Consider the following 9,902-nt stretch of genomic DNA (forward strand, 5'->3'; position numbering starts at 1 on the left):
CTGTCCGTTCAATATTTTGAGAACCCTTCGCTTCACAGACATCAAACTTGGTACACTGGTACATCTTCAGGAGAAAATTACCCCTATTGATTTTCAGATCACATGGTCAAGGGTCAAACTGGACATTGGAATATAATGTCTGCTCCATATCTTGAGAACCCTTTGCTTGACAGACATTAAACTTGGTACACTGGTACATCTTCAGGAGAAGATGACACCTATTGATTTTGAGGTCGCGTGGTCAAAGGTCAAGGGTTAAACTGTACATGGGAATATACTGTCCGCTCAATATCTTGAGAACCCTTTGCTTGACAGACATCAAACTTGGTACATCTTCAGGAGAAGATGACTACTAATTATTTTAAGGTCACATGGTCAAAAGTCAAGGGTCAAATTGGACATGGGAATATACTGTCCGTTCAATATCTTGAGAACCCTTTGCTTGACAGACATCAAACTTGGTACACTGGTACATCTTCAGGAGTTGATGACCCCTATTGATTTCTAGGTCACATGGTCAATCCACTCTTGACATAGGAAGATATTGTCTGCTCAATATTTTGAATTGATGATACTACTCTCAATTAAATGATGTGTGTGTGTGTATAACCCTTTTCAATTTTGCACCATGGGGGGCATATGTGTTTTACAAACATCTCTTGTTTTTATTTGTGTAAATTGCAGTTACAGTTCAAGACCTATAAATTGTAAAAATCAATGGAGAACATTACAATAACACCAATCACAAGCTCTTGACATTATAAACTAGAGGTGTCAGAATACAATATAGGTCTCGGAGTAGTGTGTTACTACTGACCCTACCCTCCTTAGTTCATAAGTCAAGGTTAAAGTTTTTTAAAGTATGTTAAGGTCCAAGGTCACTATACAAGTAGGGTAAGTGCCGGGTATATTCTTCAATGTATTTGATGAGAAATCTTCATTCCTACTGCATAATGGGTTTTTTATGCCCCTGAGATGGAAGATCTGGGGGGCATATTGTTTTTGTCCTGTTTGTCATTCTGTAATTCTGTCACTCTGTCTGAAACTTTAACCTTGCTAATAACTTTTGAACAGTAAGTGATAGAGCTTTGATATTTCACATGACTATTCCTTGTGACAAGACCTTTCTGTGGGTACCAACATTTTTTACCCCGTGACCTTGACTTTGGAGTTTGATCTACTTTTTGAAAACTTTAACCTTGCTAATAACTTTTGAACAATAAGTGATAGAGCTTTGATATTTCACATGCGTGTTCCATGTGACAAGACCTTTCCGTGGGTACCAATATTTTTGACCATGTGACCTTGACCTTGGAGTATGACCTACTTTTTGAAAACTTTAACCTTGCTAATAACTTTTGAACAATAAGTGATAGAGCTGTGATATTTCACATGAGTGTTCCTTGTGACAAGACCTTTCCGTTGGTATTAAACCTTTTGACCTTGACATTTAACTTACTTTTATTTATTTTTTTACATTGGTCATAACTTCTAAATGGTAAATATTAGAGCTTTCATATTATACATGAGCATTTCTTTTGACAAGATCTTTCTACTGGTACCAAGATATTTGCCCTTGTGACCTTGGCCATCTTTGGAATTGGCCATTATCGGCGGCATTTGATTTTCACAAACACATCTTGTTTTAGACCAGAAACATTTTGTTTGAATGGGAACTCGTTATTCATCTGAAGAAACCAGCAAAAAATTTGCTTTACAACACTTCTCTCATATATACATCGTGACACAACACAAATGGGGCTTCTCCTTCACAGCAGTTAATACATGGATTCTGTGTTGTATACATCTATAGGCACTGTTTGTAATGAAAAAGTTTGGATGCAGTTGTTAAAGTATATTTGTAGGATATGAAGGGTATAGATCTGGACATGAAATATGATGGAATACAAGACAGATTTTTTTATGACGAAGAATGTTGCCTATTCCTTGTTGGTAGAACTGGCGGCATGATTTGTCCAGAATGATTATAATCTGTAACCTAATTTAAAATCGCTTGAATTGTTTTTAAGTGTCTCAATAATGGTGAAAGTCCTTCATATCTCGGAGAAATACTTAGTGTGAGAAGACCAGCATACGATATCTGTTCTGTTAGTATTGAAGGCAAAACACTCAATGTTCCTGTCGTTAAACGCATATCAGGACCTACTGTATGGAGTGAGCTGTTGAAGCATTTCATTTCATTAGTGCCTTTGATTAACTGTTACATGTTAATTTCACTCTATTGTAATTATTTTAACGTTTTCTACTTGCATAATGTTTTACTTACTGTACAGCGTCTTTGATTACATTTTATTGTAAAATTGTGCACTTCATAATGTTAATAATGATAATAATAATCTGGTTTAAAGGGTCTGCGATGGGTAACATCCGTATCTGGTGTTGAAAAATCCAATTATGAACTTTCAATGGAACAGAGTAAAGTTTTCTGTAAATATTGATTGATTGATTGTATTTTGTCAACATCCCTCTTGAGAATCTTTCACTCATATGGAAACGTCACCATTCCCGGTGAAGAGCTGCAAAATTTAGGCCTATATGCTAGGCACTTATGGCCTTTGGGCAGGGAGGGATCTTTATCGTCCCACATCTGATATGACACGGGGCCTCGGTTTTTGCAGTCTCATCCGAAGGACAGTCCCAGTCAGTTGCCTCTTACGACAAGCAAGGGGTAGTGAGGACCTATTCTAACCCAGATCCCCAAGTGAATACGATGCAGACCCAATTGTTTGTTCACTTGGTTTTTGGCTCACCTTAGCTTTAGGTCAAGTGAACTTTTCTGATCACCTGTCGTCCATCTGTCTGTCCATAAATTTTTCCACATTTTCGACTTCTTCTCCTGGACCACTGGACCAATTTCAACTAAACTTGGTTAAAAGCAGCCTTGGGAGAAGGGGATTGAAGTTTGTTCAAATGAAGGACAATGCCCTTCTCCAGGGGTAGATAATAGCGAATATACACTGACAAATTCTAACAAGAGGCCCATGGGCCACATCGCTCACCTGAGTCATCTTCGCCCATATTTGAAGATTTTCTATTATATTCGCATGTACAACTTTGATACCTATTGTGGCCCCAACCTACTCAGGGGGCCACTATTTTTACAAACTTTAATCTGCACTATATCAGGAAGCTTTCATGTAAATTTATATTTCCTGGCCAAGTGGTTGTTAAAAAGGAGATTTTTAAAGATTTTTCCTATATGCTTGTATGTAAAACTTTGATCCCCTATTGTGGCCCCATCCTACCCCTGGGGGTCATGATTTATACAAACTTGAATCTGCATTATGTCAGGAAGCTTTCAGGTAAATTTGTTCTTTCCTGACCCGTTGGTTCTTGAGAAGATTTTCAAAGAGTTTAGCTATATATTCACATGTAAAACTTTGATCCCATATTGTTGCCCTAACCTATCCCAGGGGATCATGATTTTAACAAACTTGAATCTGCACCATCACCATGTCAGGAGGCTTTCATGTAAATGTAAACTTTTCTGGTCCAGTGGTTCTTGAAATGAAGCTTTTTAAAGATTCTTCCTATATACCCGGGGGTGGGGGGTATTTGTATGTAAAACTTTAATCCTCTATTGTGGCCCCATCCTACCCTCAGGGGCCATGATGTTAACAAACTTGAATCTTCACTATGTCAGGGAGCTTTCATGTAAAGGATGAAATGAAATGGCTATATGAAATCCCCCCCCCCCAATATATTTATGATAAAATTTCTTGTTTCATGTTCAAATTTACATGATTCAACTCATTGACATTTGTACTTTATGGTTTTTAAAATGTTACACGGCGCATAAATTCGCCACAAGCTGCATTTAACTCTTAAGTTCAATCTTAGGGTATCCTCATTAGCTGAAACTCCCATAGGAATTTGGCCCCGCCCAACCTTTAAATTCGTATCATGGTATGGCGATAAATGTAGTCTACATGTATATCGTCGATATTTTAAAAAGAAAGATTACTAGAAGCCTCTCCATTATGGAAATCTGTTTGAACTCGACGACCTACCCGGAGTAGCTCGTTCTATACAAAAGACAATATCACGTGATTCGGATGTTGGGAACATAAACACGCCTTTAACGTCATGTACTTTAAACAGAGTGTATTCGATACATGTACGGTATACGTGTACACGTGTCGTTATCATTATCATTCTTGGCACACTGATTTTGACTACGGATAACTCCGTTTACCTTAAATCAAGATATTGGGCTCACGGTGGGTGTGACCGATCGACAGGGGATGCTTACTCCTCCTAGGCACCTGATCCCACCTCTGTTGGGTCCAGGGGTCCGTGTTTGCCCAACTCTCTATTTTGTATTCCTTATAGGAGTTATGAGATCATAGGCGTAGCTTGGGTTCGAATATTACCGAGGCAGGGGGTCTGGGGGGCTGTGCCCCCCAGAAGCTATCGACATTTTAACAACGTAAAAGGTGTTTTTGGTTTTTTTACCGAGGCAGCTGCCTCGGTTGCCTCAATGGAAGCTACGCCACTGTGAGATTGATTACTGTTCGTTATTTTCACCTTTCATCAGAAATCAGTTGACGTTTTCTAAACGAATATTTCCATTGGTTTACTTTATATGCGAATTGGAATGCACTAGTATGGTTTTACTTTCTTTATTAAAATTTTTACACAATACATGTAGATCGTTTGGTTCATTATTCTACCTGTAATATAATTAACCAAAACATAAAGACTTACCCGTATACTGTACATGTATTTTCACAGCACGTGCTTTTTAAATATAAATAATAAGGGTATTTTCATAAATTATTATACGCGCCCAGACATTTATAATATTTTGCTTCAAGACAAATTCGAGCCTGAGGAAAAGAGAGAGGTGTCTTTGTTAATTTTTTTTAGTGTGAGGACTTGTGACATATATTTAGTACATCACAATATAATATAGGGTTTGAACGAAACGTATGTTGACGGTTAACTCTCCGTATTTGAAAATAACTTGTTGAATTTGTACGGATTTCTAATTTCATTTTTTTTTCAGCGGCAGTATCTTTGACCGAATGTGCTTTTGATAACATGTTTAGGCACATGTACTAGCAGTACCATCCCCTTTCATTACAACGAATAAATAACATGCATTAAAAATATCGATTACATATGCAGCGATGATATATGTATTTAGTAAAAATCATGCATAGCTTCCATTTCACCTCATCCCTTGTACTTTTCTGGACCAGTGGTTCTTGCGAAGAGGATTTTCTAACTTATAAATTTACAATTGCATTTCAATTCACCTGGCCACTCCATCTTGTTCATGAAGGTCAGGATTTTGGAAAACATTTACCATCAAACAAACAATCCAACATTAAGTACCCCTTTTTGTAGACAACGACAAGATCACTGGACCAGGACTCTAGGTACTGCATTTCCATCTGGATGTAAAGATAATGTATATGATGTGGGATTTGACTAGTCCACAAGGAAATAACGCCAATGTGATGGGAATCTTTCCAAATGCTCAAAGATAGAAACACAGTCATGGACATCGTATATATAACAGACCAAGTATACATGGTGTCGCGTTTGGTTCACTTTTGCCTTACGTCAACAAACAATTAGGTCCGCATCATATTTGCACAAAACTTTACTCTGTTCCATTGAGATTTTACACATGTTATTTGAAGAAGCCACAGCTAGTCTATACTTGGATTTTTCAACACCTGAATGTAGATTGAACTCTATGATTATGGATGTTGCCGATCACAGGCTCTTTAAACCACCACCAGTCAAGGATGATATTCCTTCCGAACAAACAAACAAAAAAGGATCGAATATATGCCGTCAACATTCTTCGTCATAAAAGATTTCAGTCGTGTATTCTAACTTATTTCAAATTCAGTCTACTCCCTGTTTTTCCTAAAAATATACTTCTAATATTGCATTCAAACTGTTTAATTATAAACAAACTTTGCAGTGCCTAGATATAGACCATCTTATACTTAATCCACCTACGTGTTCTTCGTCTTCTTTCAACTATGTATAGTCCAGCTGGACGTGTCATTACTGGTGATGTTGATATAGTTGAAAATGAGGACCCCAAATCACTTATTCTAAAAGGTCCTAAATACAGAGAACCTCGGTCTTTCAATTAACGGCAGAACTTTGAACATCTCTATTATGAATTATGTCAAAGATTATGCCAGACGATGGGCTAAAGTGAAAAAGAAGAACTTGAGAGTACATACATTGTCAGAATGGATTAAAAGTATAAGAGGAATATCAAAATCCCGCATTAGACACATTAAAACAAAAGTACGTACCATCTATCCTTCTGTGTTTAGTAAACCAAAAGTGATAAAAGAATTAAATATAGGTTACATGAGGAATGTTTTAGTTCCACCTGACAAAGCTTGTAATAACATTGTCTTTGTTTGAAAGGCCCATTATTACAATTGTATTTTAAACGAACTTTGCATTAATTCCACTTTTGGTAATCGTACTTATACTCCAACTGCCCGTTCAAAAGATGAAATTCTACAAAACCATGCTTCAATTTTACACATATTTAATATCCCAGTCAATGGGTCGGATGAATATGAGTTATCGTACCTATACTGGATTCCTAAACTTCATAAAAACCCTTACAAAGATACATTGCTGGATCTAGTAAGTGTTCTGCCAAGCCCCTATCTTTGCTCCTCACGAAAATATTAACAGCTGTGAAAGAGAAACTTCAAACGCACTGTGCGACTACATATGCCAGAAGTGGTGCAAATCAAATGTGGATTCTAAAAAACTTTTACTAAATTTAAAGTCGCAAAACCTTTCTCAAATCGTACGACTTTTCAACACTTTACACGACCATTCCTTACGATAAATCAAAGACTAGATTTTTTGTCATAATAGACAGTTGCTTCTTCAACAAAAATGGAAAACGCAAATATCTAGTGATCGGTCATCCAAAAAATTACTTTGTTTAACACCATTCCAATTCCATGCACAAGTACCCTGACGTTGAAATGAAAAATATGCTGGAGTTCCTCATTGACAATATCTTCGTAGTCTTTGGTGACAAGGTCTTCCAACAGTCTATTGGAATTCCCATGGGCACGAACTGTGCTACTTAGTTAGCTGACCTGTTTAGATATTTCTATGAAGAAGAATTTAATCAAAAACTTCTACGCGAGAAGGAAAACTCTCTTGCTGTGGCTTTCAATTCGATATTTAAGTATATCGATGACGTATTATCTATGAACAATAATAATTTTCATCCATATGTTGATTCGATTTATCCCAGTGAACTCGAAATAAAAGACACCACAGAGTCGTCCATTTCTGCTTCATACTTTGATATTTTATTGAAAATAGATCTATATTAACGGCAAACCAACAACCCAAGCTGATGACAAACGGGATGATTTCAGCTTCTCCATCGTCAACTTCCCTTATTTATGTAGTAACTTTCCATTTTCACCTGCATATGGTGTATTACATATATCTCAACTGACTCGATACGCAAGAGCTTGTTCTGCTTGTGGTCAGTTTTTTCTTAATTGAAGCAGGCTACTGACAAACAAGTTGATAGTGCAGGGGTTTCAACAGCCTAGTTTCAAGTCACCATTTCGCAAATTCTATGGTCGTTATAACGATATCGTTTGCCTATATAACCTATCATTGGGTCAAATGCTGTCTGCCATGTTTTATACCGATTGTTAGGCCGTTCTTGGCACACATATTTTGACTACGCATGATTCCGTTACTTGAACAAGATATAGGGCTCACGGCGGGTGAGACCGGTCGATAGGGGATGCTTACTCCAACTAGACACCTGATCCCACCTCTGGTGTGTCCAGAACTCTATATTTTGTATTGCTTATAGGAGATATGTTCGCTATCTTCACCTTCCCTATATATTCACAATAGGGGATCAAAGTTTTACATGCGAATATAAAGGAAAATCTTCTCAAGAACCACTGGGTCAGAAAAGTTGAAATCCCCCCCCCCCCCAACACAGTGCAGATTCAGGTTTATCAAAATCATGTCCACTGGGGATAGGGATCAAAGTTCTACATGCCAATATATATATATGGAAAATATCTTTAAAAATATATCTTGACCCATTTAGCCTGTAGTTTGGCGCCAGACTATTTAAGCTACGACTTTCACATTTTGTATATATATTTCTTACGGCAAGACTTTTCACATGATCTTGAAGTTTGACCTACTTTCAATATAAATCTTACCTACCTCAGTATTCAATATGTCCCGAGCTATCCAAGGTAGATCTTTCATATCTTATATTATAAATTTCTTATGGCAAGACCCTTATTTCATATCATGTCCTTTGACCTACTTTAGAAAACATAACCTATTGAGTACATCAGGAACTATTCTAGGTAAGGCTTTCATATTTTGTATAGGCCTAGAGATTCTTTATGGCAAGACATTGTTATAAAATGGAGTTTGATCTTTTGACCTACTTTAAGAAAAACCTGACCTATTTAATATCTCCTGATTATTTAGAGCTTTCATACTTTGTATACAGATTCTTTGTTGTTGACCTTGTGAGGTGACTCAAGTGAGCGATATGGCCCACTGTATGTACGAACAATGAGAAGACCACTGAATTTAAGACGCTAGATCTTATGGGTGCAATGATAACAAAATGTGGGAAATAACTTATCCACACGGAAACAAAGAACGAATTTGATACTTATGGTCAAAAGTAAACTAATTATGACCTTGTTCAGGTTAAACTTTGTGTGGACAAACAGGAGTCACCCTGACCCTCCTGTTGTTCAGCTATTGTAATTTTAATATATTTTTTTCAATATATCTAAATCTCGTCTTTTCCCTATGAAATATTTCAACCCCAAACAAGGACCACAACAGAACTCAAAATGAACTTGAAACATAACAGATGCCTTAACATCAATATGATCTTGCTGTTTTGGAAAAGACTAATGTCAGGTTGTGGTAGGGAGTAAAAGACCTTGCCATAAAAATGTACATTACAAACCATGAAAGCTCTCTCTTAAATAGTTCAGGAGATATTGAATAGGTCAGACTTTTTGTTGAAAGTAGGTCAGGCTTCCAGATCAAACTAAAAAAAAAAAAAGCTCTCTCTTAAATAGTTCAGGAGATATTGAATAGGTCAGACTTCTTCTTTTTTTTTTTTTTTTTTATTAAAAGTACGTCAGGCTTCCAGGTCAAACTAAAAAAATCGAACACCAAATTATTATAACAAGATCTTGCCAAAATGAATCTATATACAAACAAGATAGATTATAATCTACCGATTATAAAGTCCCCAAAACGAAGTACTTGCTGTAAAAAAGTGGCCTTTTCTGGGTATTACTCTTTTCCTTCCTTGACAAAAAAATCCATGCCAACTTTTAACTTCGGCCTCCGTGGCCGAGTGGTTAGAGCATCGCGCTCAAAATCACACGACCTCTCACTTCTGCTCGCGCCGGTAAGTGAGAGTTTCCCAGTTTACTTTCGCTAGGTCGGTGGTCTCTTCCCAGGTACAATGTATCTGGGTTCTCTCTTCCACCAATAAAAACTGGGCGCCACCAAATAACTGAAAAATTGTTGAGTGTGGCGGAAAACACCAATCATTTAATCTAGATTACGAAGGCTTTGATTTAATTTTTTTCAAAAAATCCCTTTTTTCTTCGTCAGTAGAACTGGTGTCACTTGACCATTATCCTAGTTTATAGGTCCCGACATCCTCTTTTCACTTTTGATGATACCAGGTCTCTTTCAGTCCTGGTTCTAAAGTTAACCAAGCGTTTATAATCAAGGTCAAAGGGGATACTAGTTTGTAGTCAGTACACCCTTTTCCACGTCTCTATTAGAGTGAAATATTCTTGAGGGACGTTAAACAATATTCAATCAACCTTAAGAAATACCAG

This window comes from Ostrea edulis, chromosome 4 (assembly GCF_947568905.1).
Source record: "Ostrea edulis chromosome 4, xbOstEdul1.1, whole genome shotgun sequence".
In the NCBI taxonomy this organism is placed as follows: Eukaryota; Metazoa; Mollusca; class Bivalvia; order Ostreida; family Ostreidae; genus Ostrea; species Ostrea edulis.